This window comes from Ochotona curzoniae, unplaced genomic scaffold, assembly GCF_017591425.1.
Source record: "Ochotona curzoniae isolate NIBS_2020 unplaced genomic scaffold, NIBS_Ocur_1.0 contig_297, whole genome shotgun sequence".
NCBI lineage: Eukaryota > Metazoa > Chordata > Mammalia > Lagomorpha > Ochotonidae > Ochotona > Ochotona curzoniae.
Window position 1 is genome coordinate 93,698 of NW_024465669.1, and position 17,838 is coordinate 111,535.

The window sequence follows — 17,838 nt, forward strand, 5'->3', positions numbered from 1 at the left end:
CTAGCTGTTCCATCAAGCATTCTGCTGGGTGTGAGGTTATTTCTGGGTGAGACTTATAGTTGAACTAGTAGTTTGAGGAAAGCAGCCTGCTCTCTGTCACATGAATGAGCCTCAATCAACAGAAGTGAATGGAAAAGGCTAAGAAAGATCTCTGCCTCCTTTTGCAAACTGCAGGCAGAAAAACTGAGTCTAAACACTGAGAGGAACTAGGTACTCCAGAAGGCTGATGGATGTCACATTACAAAGGGCAGTCTCATGGCAAGGAAGTCAAGAAAGTAGGAACTGCACGGCTACAGAACCCTGTCTCTGAGGAATGGTCAGGTAGCCCCTGCCTGCTCTGTATCCTAGAAAGGCCACACACAAGAGGAGCTGCTCTGCTGCCAAACCCAAAAGGAGAAGAGGATTCTTGTTACTGCCACAGAGCCAATGAAGGGGGACGAGAAAGGTGCTACACATGGCTGATCATAATGCCTAGAGATTAGCCTGCTGAAGGTGTTGAGCCATGGTGAGAGGAAGCTGCAGGCCAGCATCATCCTCCTGGGGATTACAGAGACCAGAGGATGGGTCTGCTGGTACAGCTCAGCTGAGACAGGCAGCATGTGACCCCATCTCTATCCTATGTTCCTCTGCATAGAACCCACCTGTTATCATCTCTTCCATGCAAATGGATGTGTCATGGAGACATATCCTCGATGCAAATGGATGCCAGTCATGGAGAAATTTCGAAACATCTCGTCAATGTTTACCCTAGCAATTGACTGCAGATACCCATCAGGAAAGTCGGATCTGCAACAGAACAATGTGAGATGACAGTGCTGCACTAGGTCGATCCTGAAGTTGTGCATTCAGATTTCACTAAGATTTCACAAAGCTATCCATGGCTCTAGGGTCAGCTGTAGTTCAATTTTGTTCTGACAGATGGAATTTTCCTCACTCACTAGCTAGTATTGTAATCTTAATGAGAATCTAATATATGCAAGACAGTAGAAAGTCCTTCAATAGAAAGTTGCTCTCAGACAGAAACTGAGAAAATGGTCTCTTTTTGGCCCCGGAGTTGAGCAGTTTTTGAATTAGAATTTGGATTATTGCCTCTTCTGGGTTTGATCCATTTGGAAGGGGAGTAGAATTACACCACTGGATGTCCTTGGCTTCCAGTGTGTTAAATAAACATCTTGAGATGGTTCAGCCTCCGTAACTTAATGAGCCAATTTATTCTTGTAACTATTTTCCTGTCTCTGTCACTGCCTGCTTCTTTTTTTTTCTTTCTCTTCTCTTCTTTCTTTTCTCTCTCTCTCATCTTCTCTTCCCCCCATCCCTCCCCTTACCTCCTCTGTTAATATTTCTAAGTGTCTTCAAAATTTGGAAAAAATGTGCATTATGAAACTGTACAAGAATACAAACATTTCTTGCACCCAAAACAACTCATGCTAACTTGCTGTAATATGACTGAACAAGATTAGTTCGAGAAACTAAGGATAAGAACACATCAGTTTGGAAAGAGCTCCTATCAGAGTAAAAAACGTTTTGCTGACACCAAAGTAAGATTTGTTAACTTTTAGATGAAACTTGAGTCATAGGAAGATGGTTATTGATGCTTAGAACACATTTATAAAAGGGTAATGGGTTAGAGAGGAAATAAGTGGGGAAATTTAAATTTAAACATTGATTGAAACAAACAAAACAAATTAGTACAACATATCAAAATTTGTGGAACACAATCATGGCAGTGTCAACAGGAACGTTCATTTCAATCAATGCTTATATGAAGAAATTGGACAGGCACCAAGTAAATGAGCAAACCTTACATTTGAAGGAACTAGAAAAACAACAGCAAAGCAATCCCAAGAGCAGTAGAAAAAAGAAATAACCAAAATAAGGCAGAAAATAAACCATATAGAAACCAAAACAACAATATGTAAGAACAATGAATCAAAGAAAACACAAGAACAAAAATATGCATCAATATCATCAGAGACGAAAAAGGAAAAGTAACAAGACAAACCTCAGACACACAGAGAATTATTGGGAGATATTACAAGCAACTACATGCCAACAAATCAGAAGACCTAGAAGAAATAGATTTTTGGATACATGCACTCTGCAAAAAGTTGAATTAAGAAGAGACCCTACAAGCAAGGAGAGAATGGACAAAGATCTTCCAAGTCCTGAAACAAAACAACTGTCAACCAAGAATAATCTACCCAGCAAAGATCTCATTTGTATATGAGAACGAAATCAGATACTTCAATAGCAAAGAAAAACTAGAAGAACATGTCTACACAAAACCAGCTCTGCAAAGTCTCCTTAGAAATGCGCTAGTCCCGAAAAAAAAGGAGGCAAATCACAAACAAAGTTGGCAAATAAGAAGGTCTCCAAACTAAAGCCCGCACAAACAAGACAATTACATAGACAACAACACACACACAACACAATCGCATGGCAGGGCAAAATTGCAACCTCTCAATTTTAACTCTCAACACAAATGGTCTAAGTTCACCAATCAAAAGACAGAGATTAATAGAATGGATCATCAAACAAGACCCAACCATCTGTTGCCTACAAGAAACGCATCTAACCAGAAAGGATGGAAAGAAACTGAAAGTGAAGGGATGGAAAAAGATATTTCACGCCAATAGACGAGAAAAAAAAGCTGGGGTAGCTATCCTAATTTCAGACGAGATAGATTTCACTCTAACTAACATCAAAAGAGACAGGGAAGGCCATTTTATACTGGTGAAAGGAATGATCCATCAAGAAGCAATCACCATCATTAATGTTTATGCACCGAATCTTAATGCACCTAGTTACGTAAAGCAATTTCTTACAGACTTAAGGGATGACATAGATACCCGCACAATTCTTGTAGGTGATCTCAACACGCCTCTAACATCAATGGACAGGTCTACGAAACAAAAACTCAACAAAGAAACAACAGAGCTCACACAAACAATAGAACAACTGGACTTAGTAGACATATATAGAACTTTTTATCCTAAGGCCACAGACTATACATTCTTCTCAGCGGTGCATGGCACCTTCTCCAGAATCGACCACATGATAGGTCATAAAGCAAATCTAAACAACTTCCAAAACATTAGAATCATACCATGTACCCTCTCAGACCACCATGGGATGAAACTGGAAATCAACAACTCAAAACTCCCCAGGAAGTATAGGCACTCTTGGAAATTGAACAATATGCTATTAAATGAACAATGGGTCAGAGAAGAAATTAAAGATGAGATCAAAAAATTTATGGAAACCAATGAAAACTCTGATACAACATTCCAAAACTTGTGGGACACCGCCAAAGCAGTGCTACGAGGTAGATTCATCGCAATCGGAGCCCATGTCAAGGCCCAAGAAAGACGCCAAATACAGGAACTAACCACACACCTCCAGGATCTGGAAAAACAGCAGCAGAAGAGTCCCACGCACAATAGGAAACAAGAAATCATCAAAATAAGGGAGGAGATAAACCAAATAGAAATCAAAAAAACTATACATAAAATCAACAAATCAAAAAGTTGGTTTTTTGAGAAAATAAACAAAATAGACACTCCACTGGCCCGATTGACCAAAAAAAAAAAAAAAACAAAAAAAAAAAAACAAGAGAAAGTGAGAATCAATAGCATTAAAGATGAAAAAGGCAACATAACAACAGACACTGCAATCATTAAGAAAATAATTAGAAATTACTACAAAGAACTGTACTCCCACAAATTTGAGGACCACCAAGAAATAGAAAAGTTCTTGGACTCCCACCACTTACCAAAACACAGTCCGGAGGCAACTGAAGAATTAAATAAACCCATAACCGAGGTACAGATTGAAACAGTCATCAAGGATCTCCCAACGAAAAAAAGCCCAGGCCCAGACGGCTTCACTACAGAATTCTACAAAACATTCCGAACAGAACTAACCCCAATCCTCTACAAGCTCTTCAAAACAATAGAGGAGGAAGCAACCCTTCCAAACTCATTCTATGAAGCCAACATCACCTTAATCCCAAACCGGACAGAGAACCGTCAGAGAAGGAAAACTACAGACCTATTTCTCTGATGAACATTGATGCTAAAATTCTCAACAAAATCCTAGCCAATAGAATTCAAAAAATCATCAGACAGATCATTCATCCGGATCAAGTAGGATTCATCCCTGGAATGCAGGGATGGTTTAACATTCAGAAATCCATAAATGTTATAAACCATATCCAAAAACTGCAAAACAAGAACCACATAATAGTTTCAATAGATGCAGAAAAAGCTTTCGACAAAATCCAACACCTCTTCATGCTAAAAACTCTAGCCAAAGTAGGCATAGACGGGAAAATCCACAACATAATCAAAGCAATTTATGAAAAACCCAACGCCAGTATCATACTGAATGGAGAAAAGCTAGAACCCTTCCCACTGAGATCTGGAACAAGACAAGGGTGCCCGCTATCACCACTGCTATTCAACATAGTCCTAGAGGTACTTGCAGAGGCCATAAGACAAGAAAAAGAAATCAAAGGCATACGTATAGGAAACGAAGAAGTCAAGCTTTCACTATATGCAGATGACATAATCCTATACATAGAAAAACCAGGAGACTCAATACAGAAACTACTAGAACTTATACGAGAGTTTGGCAGAGTGGCAGGGTACAAAATTAATGAACGAAAATCAACAGCCATAGTGTACGCAAATAACACCAAGATGGAAGAAGATCTAACCAACAGGATACCATTCAAAATAGCAGAGAGAAGTATGAAGTATTTGGGAATAAATCTAACCAAAAGCGTAGGAGACCTATTCGAAGAAAACTACAAACTATTTAAAAAGGAAATTGAATAAGACCTCAAAAGATGGAATAACATCCCGTGCTCCTGGATAGGCAAAATTAATATCATTAAAATGTCTATACTACCACAAGCAATATACATTTTCAACGCAATTCCAATCAAATTGCCCAAAACATTCTTCACGGAACTGGATACAATGATTCAAAAGTTCATCTGGAAACACAAAAAACCACGAATAGCTAGAACCATCCTGAAAAATAAGAAGTTAGCAGGGGGAATCACAATCCCGGACCTCTGGACATACTATAGAGCAGTGGTTATCAAAACAGCCTGGTACTGGCACAAAGACAGAAAAGAAGATCAATGGAATAGCATAGAAGCACCAAAAGGGAACCCACACAGATACAGCCAATTAATCTTTGACAAAAAGACCAATGACAGTCCAAGCAAGTGGGAAGGCCTCTTTAGTAAATGTTGTTGGGACAACTGGCTGATAGCCTGTAGAAACAAAAAGATATACCCACATCTATCACCATACACTAAGATCCAATCTACATGGATAAAAGACCTAAACCTACATCCAGAAACCTTCAAACTCTTGCAAGAAAATGTAGGAAATACCCTGCAAGACCTAGGAGTAGGTCCCGACTTTCTAAGAAGGACACCAAAAGCAATAGCAGTTGAGAACAGAATAAACAAATGGGACCTCATCAAACTAAGAAGCTTCTGTACAGCAAGGGAAACAATCAACAAAGTAAAAAAGCAACCCACAGAGTGGGAGAAGATCTTTGCACATGATATAGGCGATAGGGGGCTAATTTCCAGGATATACAAAGAACTTCAAAACAACCAAAAAACCAAAACAAACAAGCCACTCAAGAAATGGGCTCAGGAAATGGGCAAACATTTCACAAAGGAACAAGTCCAAATGGCAAACAAACATATGAAAAAATGTTCCAGCTCCCTAGCAATAAGGGAAATCCAAATTAAAACATCGATGAGGTACCACCTAACACCAGTAAGATTGGCCCACATAAACAAGAACACCAATGACGCTTGCTGGCGAGGATGCGGGGAAAAGGGAACCCTACTCCACTGCTGGTGGAGCTGCAAATTGGTACAGCCTTTATGGAAATCAGTCTGGAGAACACTCAAACAACTCAAAATCTGCATACCATATGACCCAGCAATAGCACTCCTAGGAATATATCCAAAACACCTGTTTTACGACAAACCAACATGCATCCCTATGTTCACTGCAGCACAATCAGTAATTGCAAAAACATGGAAGCAACCGAAATGCCCATCAGCAGAAGATTGGATAAGAAAGTTTTGGTTCATCTACTCCATGGAATACTACTCAGCTATTAAAAAAAACAAAATGCAGTTCTTTGTGGCTAAATGGGCCCAACTGGAAACTATAATGCTAAGGGAAATGAGCGAATCCCAAAAGGTTAGATACCACATGTTTGCCTTGATTTAACCTGTAATTTTTTTTTTTTGGTTGTTTGTTATTTTTTGAACCTGTCATTGATACTGTCTCAACCCAGATGTTTCGAAGAATGGAACTTGCATTATTTTTAACATATTGTTTACCCAATACTATGTCAATCAATTAATTCCATAATGTTGTATATTGATACTGAGGTATTGTTGGGGCTTTTAACTGTCCGGATCTTTACTCTGTTAGCCCTACCTTCAGACCAGAGAAGGTCTCCCCAAGAGGCCACTGAACTTATCTGGACAATAAGACGCTGAACTTTATGCTAGGCATGTGTTTGCAAGGAATGAATCTCAACTGAACTTGAACTATGGTTATGCAACAAGGTGGAGGAATCCACCATGGGGGGAGGGGTATGGGAGGGGAGGGGGGAATCCCCAGCGCCTATAAAACTGCACCACAATGTAAACAACAATAAAATTCAAAAAAATCTTTAAAAAAAAAAGAAGTAATTAATAATCTAAATAGACCTATAACATGGACTAAAATTGAACCAGTAATTAATTAAAGCTTTCCCAACCAAGAAAAGTGCTGGACCAGATGGCTTCACCTCTGAATTCTGCCAAAGGTTTCAAGACCAAATTATCCAAATTCTCCACAAACTTTTTCAAACAAGAGAAAGTGAGGGAATTTTTCCAAACTTTTCCTAGGAAGCCTATATCACCTCAATACTAACACCAGACAGAGACAACAAAAGGAGAACTACCGACTGATTTCCCTGGTCAACATAGATGCAAAGATCCTCAACAAAACACGGCCAATAGGATCCAGCAGTACATCAGGCAGATCATTCACCTAGACCACGTGGGATTCATCCCTGGCATGTGGAGATGGCTTAACATTCACAAAATAAGAAATGTGATTCGTCGCATCCAGAAATTGAAATACAAAACCATGTGATCATCTCAATAAATGCAGAGAAGGCATTTGATAAAACCCAGCACCACTTCATGCTGAAAACCTTAAGATAGGTGTAAAAGAAGATTCTATAACACAATGAAAGCAATTTATGAAAAACCAAATGCCAGCATCATACTAAATGGAAAAAGACTTGAATCCTTTCCACTATGATCTGAAACTAGACAAGGATGTCCACTCTCATCACTGCTTTGCAATAGAGTGTTGGAAGTCCTTACCAGAGTTATTAGGCAAGGAAAATAAATTAAAGGAATTCAAGTTGGAAATGAGGAATTCCTGTTTGCAAACATAATCCTCTACTTAGGAGAACCAAATATGTGGAAGACCTCTATGATGAAAACCATAGAATATTTTAAGAAAAAATAGAAGACATTAAAAGATGAAGAAGCTTACCCAGTTCCTGGATTGGCAGGATCAACATCATCAAAACACCTATATTACTCTATTCATAATCCCCACACATTCAATATGTTCATATTATCAATCCCAATCCCAATAACATTCTTCTCAAAAATAGAAGGTAGCAAGGTTCATCTAGAAACACAAGAGAGCACGAATAGCCAAAGCTATCCTGAAGAATAAAAATCAAACTGGAGGAATCACAATTTAGACCTCAGGACATACTACAGAGCAGTGACCATCAAAAGTCTCATCCTGATACAGAAACAAGAAGATCAACGGAACAGAATAGAAACACCAGAAGGGAGACAACACATGTATAGCCAACTAATCTTTGATAAGAAATCTGGAAACAATCCAGGGAAAACTCCTGGTCACTTCAACAAATGTTGTTGGGACAATTGGATTGTAGCCTGCAGAGGTAAGAAGCAAGACCCACACCTGTCTCAGTATACAAAAGTCAGCTCTAAATGGATCAAGGACCTAAATCTACACCCAGAACCCATCAGACTACTATTATAAGAAACACAGCAAGCACTTGCCAAGATACAAGAATGAAGAAGACTGCTTGGAAAAGACACCGAAAGCCTAGAGAGCCAAAGCCACAATAAACAAGTGGACTACATCAACGGAGAAGCTTCTATGCAGCAAAGGAAATAATATAGAAAAGAAGCAACCAACAGAATTGGAGAAAATATTTGCCCACTACACAACTGGTAGGGGACTAAAATCCAGAACTTACAAAGAGCTTTAGAAACCCAGGAACAGGAAAACAAACAACCCAGTGAAGAAATGGGTTAAAGAAATGAACAGACATTTGTTCAAAAGAACAGATTCAAATGACTAACAGACATGAATAGATGGCCAGTCTCCCTAGCCTTTATAGATACAAAGGAAAGCACTTAAATAGCAGACGGATGGAATTGTAACTCCTTATGAAGAAATGAACTGTCATGGCAATATGGGAAAAATTGATCAGGGGGTGGAAATGGTGGGGAGGAGAATCCCAGACTATACATAGCTGTATGATAAAATTCAACAATTAAAATAAAAATTTTAAAAAAGAAATAAAAGGAAACCACATTGAGGTTCCACCTAACTTCAGTGAGTTTGACCTACATTCAGAATTCTACGAATAACACGGGCTGGTGTGAATATAGGGAGAATGTACCCTCCTTCACTGATGGCAAGAGTGTAGGCTAGTACAACCACTATGGAAATCAGTATGAAGAGTGCTTAGAGAATTGCAAATTAGCCTGCCATATGACCCAGCTATCCTGCTCCTAGGCTCCCACAACTGCCCAGGGGGCCTCTCCCTGCCTGAGTGCTTCCAGGCAGAGCCCTGGCCAATGATGACGAGGGTGGCCACAAGTCGGACCCCTGACTATGACACAGCCCCTTGAAGAAGGCCCGAGGACGGCAAGGACTGCGTGCCAGGTGAGCACCCTAACCCTATCCCTCCCACACTGACCACCAGCAATCGCTGCCACCTCCTCCAGGAAGTCTGTGTTCTGCATCCTCAATGAAACTGCTGGTGTTGAGTTGGTCAAGCATGCATGGACATGACCTGACTTTGGCTCTTGTAAGTGCAGGCACACAGGAGAGTGGGTGTTAGACTGAGCAGCCACCTGACAGCTTTCTAATCAATGATGCCTGAGACCTAGAGGCTCTGGAGTTCCTCCCCCTGGAAGCCAAGGACCCTGGGCCTTCTCCTGGTATCCTCTGGGGATCCCAAGTTTCTACACCTGCAGAGCAGGCCCTAGTGCCAGTCACCTGATCCCCCTCTTCCAAGCCCTCCTACCCTTCTTAGCTTCCTGGAAAGAGACTGCAACCCACAGGGGACCCCTGAGAGCTTCAGTACCCCCATGGGTGTTCTTCTTGGGAGAGCCTAATCTAGGGAGGGTCATCTACTTCCCTCCCACCTAGCCCTGCTGCATCCTGGTGCCAGCTGGAGATGGGGGTATTGCAGGCAGGGAAGGGATCCTGGAGGCACTGTGGAAGGGAGTGAGTGACAGATGAATTTAACTCCAACTCTGTCCTGATCGGTTCTTGCCCAGGCTGGCTTTTGTACTAGGAGCCAGGGTACCAGTGCCCCTGGCCCAGCCTTGCTCCATCACAGAGACCCTGGTCCCCAGGAGTAGGCATCAGATGGTTCATGAAGACCTACGTTCACAGGACCTAAGAGGACGTGGCAGATGATGGCACCGGTTGCAAGTTGTTGCTAGAGGAGTGGGCTCCATTCCCCGCAACAATGGCACCCCTGGCCCAGCCCAAACGGGGCTGACTCAGCAGCCTGGACCAGGTGGTCCAATGCTCGCCCTCAGTGGACAGTGCCACAAGGAGCCATGCTGGCAGGACCCAGAGCTGCCAGAGGTGCTAGCCATGCTGCGGCACCCAGTGAAGGCCAATGCAGCTGCCTACCTGCAGCACCTGTGCTTCGAGAATGAAGATGGCAAGCAATGTGTATGGCAGCGGCGGGGGTGCCACTGGTCTTGCCGTTGCTGGACCACCCGTGGGCAGAGGTGCAGCACTGGGCCTGCAGGGCACTGCGCAACCTCTCCTACAGCCAGAACACAGACAACAAGGCTGCCATCCGACACTGTGGGCCACTAGCCCTGGTGTGCCTGCTGCAGGCCACCTGGGACAACGAGGTTCCGTAGCTCATCACTGATGAGTGGCACCTGGCCACTTCTGCGTGACCCCAACCCCACATCCCCTAGGAAGAGAATGGAGAGAGTAGTGACTTAGCCTGGGATTGGGGAGGCCGTGATGAACCCCTGGCGGCCAGGAGTGCGGGCTGCTGGGACAATTTAGTCAGGTGGCAGGGTAAGACAGGTCCCTCAGTCACAGCAGGGCACTGCAGACCTCCTCCTGCCACAGTGGCATCATATGACCATCTCTACAAGGCCCTGTGGACAGAAGACGGCAGGGAGGAGATGGTATCTGACTTGCCCACCTCCCTGCCTCACTGCACCCAGTGCTTCTACAGTTCCTCGCCCCCAAGCTGGAAGCGGCTGCTCAGTGCCCCTTGCCTCTCTGGCCTGAGTCAGGAAGGCCTCTCACAGTCTTCCTGATGCCAACCTGGGCACAAGGAAGGTGGCAGGTCCTGAGTGGCATGGAGGCTCCCAGGAAGGGCAGGGACTTGGGTCAGTGCACAGCCAGCCATCGCTGGCACCCGCAGGTGCCCTCTTGAACCTGTCATCATACGAACCTCTGAAGAAGGTCATCATGGACCACGGCCTGCAGACCCTCACACACGAGATCATCGTGCCCCATTCAGGCTGGGAGCATGAGCCCAACGAGGAATCCAAGCCAAGGGACGCCGAGTGGACAACCGTCTTCAAGAACACATCTGGCTCCTTGAGGAGTGGGCAGTGCCAGCCCAGACCATGCCCACCACCCTGGGTCCCTGCTGTTCTTCCTGGCTATGCGTGGGGAGTACTCAGTGTGGTCATGAATTCCTTGGGCCACCTCTGTCCCTTCCAATTTATCCCGGAAGCTGCCATCTCCCTCGGGGAGGTGCTAAGTTGTGCTAAAGTCCATTTTGGGAAGGAACACAAGCCCTCCAAGCAAGCCAGGGCTGGAGGGGGTGAGGCTGGAGAAGGCCCCTTGGTGGAGGCTGGGGACTCACCAGCGTCTTCCTTTCCATTGCTCCCCCCGCAGGAATGTGAGCTCAGATGGCTCTGAGGCCCAGTGGAGGCTCCTTCAGTCGCCTGTGGGAAGGAAGGACAGGGACAACAAGGTGGGTGGGACAGAGTGGGGATGGGCTCGCAGCCTCCTGCTGAAGGTCTAGGAGCCAGCCGCTGCAGGAGCTGGGACTGGGTCTGTCCAGGACAGTATAGAGAAGAATGGCTGTGTGGGTTTACAGTGTTTTGAACATGGCCTCGCATTAATGGCCACAGCCCCTCCCTGCCAATTCTCACTCATCTGGATCTGCTCCCCATTCCCAGGCCTCCCAGGCAGGCAGGGGTCGCACTGGCTAGGAGGGTGAGTGTCTCCTCGCCCTGAGTTCCTGCCTCATGCTCACCTCCCCCCTTGGACTCTCATATTCAGTAGAGAACTGCGTGTGCATCATGTGGAACCTGCTGTACCATGTGCACAAGGAGGTGCCTGGAGCTGACAGGTACCAGGAAGCTGAGCCAGGGCCACCAGGCAGCACCACTGCGGACTCCCAGCAGCAAAGGCGGGATGAAGCCAGCTGCTTCAGTGGCAAGAAGGCCAAAGGTGAGTGGGTGAGATAGGGTCCTGCCTGTTTATACCCCCATCCCTCCCCTTTCCTAGACTGCAGGCCCTCCAGGGTACCCAGGCAGCAGGCAAATCAAGGGGCTGGAGGACTCCTCACCCAGAGCCAGGAAGAGGGCAAACAGCCTACGGGGAAGCCAGAGTCGGAGTTCCAGCCCTGCCCCTATGCAGTGTAGGCCATGGTGTCGTGGAGCGGGGGCAGAAGGCAAGAAAGGGCAGAGGAGAAGGGCAGGTGGGAGAGCCAGTGATGGGCCCTACCTGTGCTCACCTCTGGGGAAGGTTCTGCAGGCCTGTCACCTGGCAGAGTACCCCTGGACATGTCCTGTCTTCCTGCCCTGCCTTCTGGCCACCACCCCCTAGGCTTCAGCTACTGCTGTAGAGCCTGTTTGCACCTCTGAGCCCTAGATTTCCATAGGTGTTCAGCCTTGCTCCCCACCACCCTGACCCCAGGGTATGCAGTGGAAACATAGGGGACACTGGGAGGGTCCCCCCACTGAAGCTGCTCTCCTCTCTCCTGTGCTCCCTGTGGCCACCCAGAGGACTGGTTTCATCAAGGTTATTGAGAACTGTGTGTCTGCATGGTCCCTGTCCTCAGCCAGGCTAGAGGGCTCACACTATCGCTGTCTTGACAACCGCAGGGCAATGAGCACCCAGGAAAGCCACTCAATTCCCGTCTCCAACCACCAGGCACATCACCCTGGCCGCTGTCTCCATGCCAACTGCTTGGACACACACACACACAAAACACACAAACAGGGGCAGGAATGCGTTCCCCCACCCAGCAGCTGAGTGAGAGGCCAGCCCAAGATGCTGCTCCTGCAACCTCAGACTCTACTACATAGGGAAGGCTGGGGCAGCACTGAGAGGGTGCACGTGCATGGCCCCAGAGATGTCTAATGGCTCTCACAGGAGGCCCCCTGCTTATCTGAGTTCAGCTCTGCTCCCTTCTGGGGGAGTTAGGAGCTATGACTTGGGTGCCTGGAGGTGAAGAGCTTGGTGCCTGCCAGGGGGAACATTCCCCTTGCTCACCAAGTTGTATTCCTGGCAGTTTTTCTGTCTATACCCATTGCCGTCCAGCCTGGGCTCCTGCCCACATGCAGCTGCCCAAGAATCCCAAGGAGTCATATGACGTGCCTCTCAGCATGTGATGCGGGTGCCACAGGCCCTAGGCCTCCTCATGGCTACCACCGCCTTGCCCTCTGGGCCACCTGTCCATGGGCTCCAAATGGTTCCGAGCAGTGCCTGCCCCCAGATGCAGGGTGCTCCCCAGGGTTTCTGGGCAGGAGACCCCCATCCTGGCATGCTTCTGCCCACCACACCCCAACCCCAGCCCAGGCTCCACGTCACCTCTAGCCATCCTTCTCTTCTAGGGAAGAAGGACGGTGAGACAGACCAGAACTTTGACATGCTGGACCTGCCCAAGCAGATGGAAGCTGCTAAAGGTGAGCCTGTGACCAGCAGCAAAGCCAGTGCCACTGCAGTAGGCCCCAGCTCTGTAGGCAATCAGAGGTGTGGGGTTCCCCAGAGGTCCTTGGGGACCTGTACAGAGTCAGGATCAATGTCATGGGTCAGTTGATTGGGGATTGCTGGGGAGACAAGTCCTAGAGGGCAGCAGACAGCAGGTGAGAGGTGGGGCTGAGGGGCAGCCACCTGGGCTGGGAACTAGGGGGTGCAGTGTTCTCAGACCCAGAAATGGAGAGGGGCTGTGGACCCATGCGATGGGGCGTTATGTGGGTGCATCCCCCACCTGTTGAGTTCCTGTGGCTCTGTGCTGTCTCCTCGGATCCTGCCTGCCTGAGATCTTCCCAGTGGGTGGAGGTGGCCAAGCGACCCCAGTCATTGTGGGCACAGGGAGTCTAGGTGGGAGGGGTGCTTCACAGGTAGAGAGGAAGACAGCTTCCTGAGACAGGACAGGCAGGCATGGAGGGCTGCCTTGGAAGCTCTGTGTGTGCACCATGTGGAGTGCCAGCTGTGGGGGAACCTGGAATGACTGTTCCAGGAAGACGGGCCCTGTTGCTAAAGGTGTGGCCCTGGTTGCTCAGCTCCCATTATCAACCAGTGGAAGCGGGCCCTATTGCATGCCCAGGCTTTGAGCTGCTGGAGCCCTGCAGAACCTCAGCGCTGGAAATTGGATGGTGACATGTGAGGCCTGCCTTGGGCACTGCGCAGGCTTGGGACCCCACCGCTGGGCGATAGGAGGAGGGAGGAGTGGCCCTTGAACTGCGGGCGTGTGGACTACAGTACAGCCCAGCTGGTGGGGACAGCTGGGGTCTGGGCAGCAAGTCTGCGCTAAGCATTCCATCCCCCAGCCGCCGCAGTGGGCCACCTACATCTGCACCATGGTGCACAAGGAGCGCAGGCTCCCGGTGCTGGTGGAGCTGCTGCAGTCTGAGATGGACAAGGTGGTGCGGGCCATGGTCACCGCACTGCGGAACCTCTCGCTGGGCAGGCACAACAAAGACCTCATTGGTGAGAGAGGAGCCGGGCAGGCCGAGACGCGCAGGGTAGGGAGGGCGGTGGAGGATGGGTGATTCTGGAGCTCTCATGGCAGCGTGATGTCCTGGGGCCCTCCTGTCACTGTCCCTCACCCACTTCCACGCCACAGGAACGCTGTTTTTCCTGTAGGGACAGGCCAAAGGGTGTCCTAACACCTGTCTTTGCCTGTCAGCCCGCCTAGGGAGCTACGCCATGAAGGAGCTGTTGCAAAAAGTGAGCAATGCGCAAGCTCCCCCGCGCCCTGGAGGAAGACACTGTGGTGGCTGTGCTCAACAGCATCCACGAGATCGTTGTCCGACAGCCTGGACAATGGCCGATGGTTCCTGCAGGCTCGCAGTGTGCCCTCTGCGCTAGCAGGTGCGTGGGGTGGGCAGGGCTAGCTGGCAGGTGGGCAGGTTAGCAGGTGGATGGGATTTGGGGAGGGGCCTGACGAGGGAGGCGTGGCTAGTGGTCACTGACCCCACCCCGGGACGGCCACAGCCAGCAGGTGCGCGAGGCAAAGGCAGCGTCCACGTGCTGCTGACCTTGTGGAGCTACAAGGAGCTGCGTTGGGCCCTGCAGAGGGACGGCTGGACCAAGGCGCACTTCCAGGTGCGGGCTGCTCTCCCCTCTGCCGGCTCAAGTCCCAGCCGCAGGAGAAGGTGTTGCGAGCTCACCCCAGTGTTGTGTCTATACCTTGTGCTTTCTCAGTCTGCTGCAGTAGCCAGCAAGGTGCCTAAGGGAGCACAGAGCCCCGGGGGGGGGGGGGCTTCGATGACAGCATGCTGCCATTGGTGGCCAAGGGCCTGGGTGCGAGAGGCTGACAGGTGGTGCGGTGGTGGAGTAGAGAGACCCTGCGTGGGCTGGGGACCTGGATCACTGCTCCCTGGGGATTCTTGGTCATGTGCCGCCTGCTCGGGTGCCACTGCAGGGGTGGGGGTGGGGCATTGCTGGCCAGGCAGGGGTGCCAACAAGTGGGCAGCAAAGGATGCCCAGCCCATCTTGGCAGCCCACCACTCACACCTGCTCTCACCCTTGCAGACAGCGAGAAGGCAGGTAGCCGGGAAGTGATTCCTCTGGACACACTTGGCCCACTGGGTGAGTGCAGGTGCTGTGGGGCTTGTGGGAAGAAGGGTGGGCAGGTGGGAGGGGTCGTGGAAAGGAGGGAGGCAGATGGGAGGCCCTAGGCTGATGCTGGGAAGGCCTGCTGGCTGGACGACCTGTGCCCAGCCACAGCTCTACCCCCTTTAGGGGCCGGTGGGAGTGTTGACAGCAGGTGCTGGCAAGCTCCTACAGTGCCCCGCCATAGTCCTCTGCTCTGCTGTCCCCAGAACTCTACATCATGGTGGACCTTAGAGAATACAGGGCCCGTGGTAGTGACCCCATGGGGGAGGCCTCCGAAAAGAAGCCATTGAAAGTTAGTAGTGATTGGCTGCCAGGGGAGGGGATGGGTGCACCCTTCCCTCCTCTGGCTCATCCAGTTGCAGTCCTCAAGTCCTGAGCCCTGGGCCATTGGGGGCCAGGGAGCACAGCTGGACTGTCCACCCTTGCTGGGAAGGAGAGCAGGGTCTGGGAATGGGGGAGTCTAGCCAGCTCGCCTACGCCTTTCTCTGCATGTGTGTGCTAGGCGAGGTCCACCACCTGCTCCACGCCAGTTCTCCTGGCTTAACACACGGGCCGGTGCACTCATCAGCTCCACCCAGCTCGGCTTCTCCCTTGGCACTGTGGCAGCGAACCCATCCTCAGGCCCCTCCCCCAATCTCCCCCCACTAACTTAACTTCTGTGTTCTGCCTCTTAAGGCTTCTGTGCTCCTGCCTGCCCACTCACCCACCCGCAGTGCCTGCGTGACTGCTGCAGCCCGACTCAGGGAGGAAGGCTCCTGCCCCCAGGCCCAGGAGGCCCTTGGTCAGGCTGGTGGATGCCGTGGGGGGACACTAAGCCTCAGCCTGTTGACTCCTGGGTCTAGCTTGCATGCCTGGTATGTTGTTCTCTGCCCTGGCAGTTCATCTCACTTGCACCTTCCTCCTCTGGCCGGGGCTTCTCAGAATAATTGCTGCTGGCTGCATGCTCTGTTCTGCCTGTGTGCCCCTGGCAGCACCACCCCTCACTCACCCACACACAAATTTGGCTCAGGGAAGGCCATACCGGGGGGCTAAGGGCATGGATCAAGCAGGGAGGGTCCCCATACACCTGCTAGCTCCAGGCCTGAGGCCCTCGAGGGTCAACCCATGCCATTCCTGAACTTAGCTGCATCCATCCGGTGTCTCCATCAGTGCCTGAAACCCCACGCTTGCTTCCCTGCTGTCCTGCCCTGTCCCTCTCCCAGCCCTGCACATGCATGCAGCTGCAATGCCCTCCTCCCTCTGCCTCTCCCTCCATAGGGCCTGGGTCCAGCCATGGGCTCCTAGGGACTAGATCTCCAGCAAAAGGGCCGACCTGAGCAACACCTGCTGTGGAGCTTGAAGCCTCCTGGCATCAGGGTGACACCCCCCTTCCACCGTGTCACATCCCTACTTCCCTGCACCCCCTGCTCACCCAGCTTCCCGACCTGGTGCTGTGTTCCAAGGAGCTGCAAGAAAGGGTGCAGAAGAGCAGGCCACCTCAGGAAGGCGTGCCAGGTGGGGCGCAGGAAGGGGGCGCAGGAGGCTTGTTGGAGACCAACAAGAAAGTTGCCCAATGTGTGTGTGTGTGTGTGTGTGTGTGTGTGTGTGTGCACAGTGCCCTGGGCCAGAAAGGGTAGCAGGACAGGTGTGGAGGCGAGGCCAGGCAGGGGCCAGGGCTCAGGGAGAGGAGCTGAACTCCAGAGGGGCTGCCCTGGGTGGGGGCCCAACATGCTGGGAAGTCAGAGCTGGTCTGGCTGGTTTGTTCCCTGCCCGGCCTGTGGAGTGGTGTGGGGGAGCCCTCATGCCGCCCAGGTGTCCACCTCCCCGGAACCTCAAGGAGTGCCTTCCGGGGCTGACTTTGGGGTGGTGGCAGGGATGCTGCTGTTCGGTGCCTGCTGTTTATGACTTTGGAAACTGAAGAAACAGTATAACACTGAAGATGAGCAATTAAATGAAACAAAAATAAGACTACTGGTACACTTCTAATTTTTTTTTAAAGAAAATGCAAAGTTTTAAAGAAACACCAAACAGAGCAACTTCCATCTTCTGTCTCTTGTGGTCTGCTGGCTCCCATCTGGGCTCTGAAGGCTGGGTGGTGGATGGGATGGCCACACCCACACCCACACACAGGGCTGCACCTGCTGCGCCCACGCTGATCCACACTGGGTGGGTGACTGTGGCCTCAAGCCCAGACTCGGTGCAGCCACAGGTGGGCCCAGCACGGACACGGTTGCTCTCTGGGTCTAGTCTAGAAACTGGGTCCCTGTTAAGACTTTGGGGCACCTCAGAGGTGGTGACCACATGTGTGACAGGTGGGTATGGGGTCTGGAAGACCTGGCACACAAGGTGGGTTTGAAGGGTCAGAGGAGTTTGGTTACCCACCAGCTGGGCCTCCGGGTAAGGAGGAACCATT

At 49.6% G+C, this 17,838-nt stretch overlaps 1 pseudogene; it reads left to right on the forward strand.

Annotated features, from left to right (window-relative positions):
- Nucleotides 1–711: 711 nt before the first annotated feature.
- On the forward strand, nucleotides 712–15,822 carry LOC121155649 (annotated as a pseudogene).
- The last annotated feature ends 2,016 nt before the right edge of the window (nucleotides 15,823–17,838 follow it).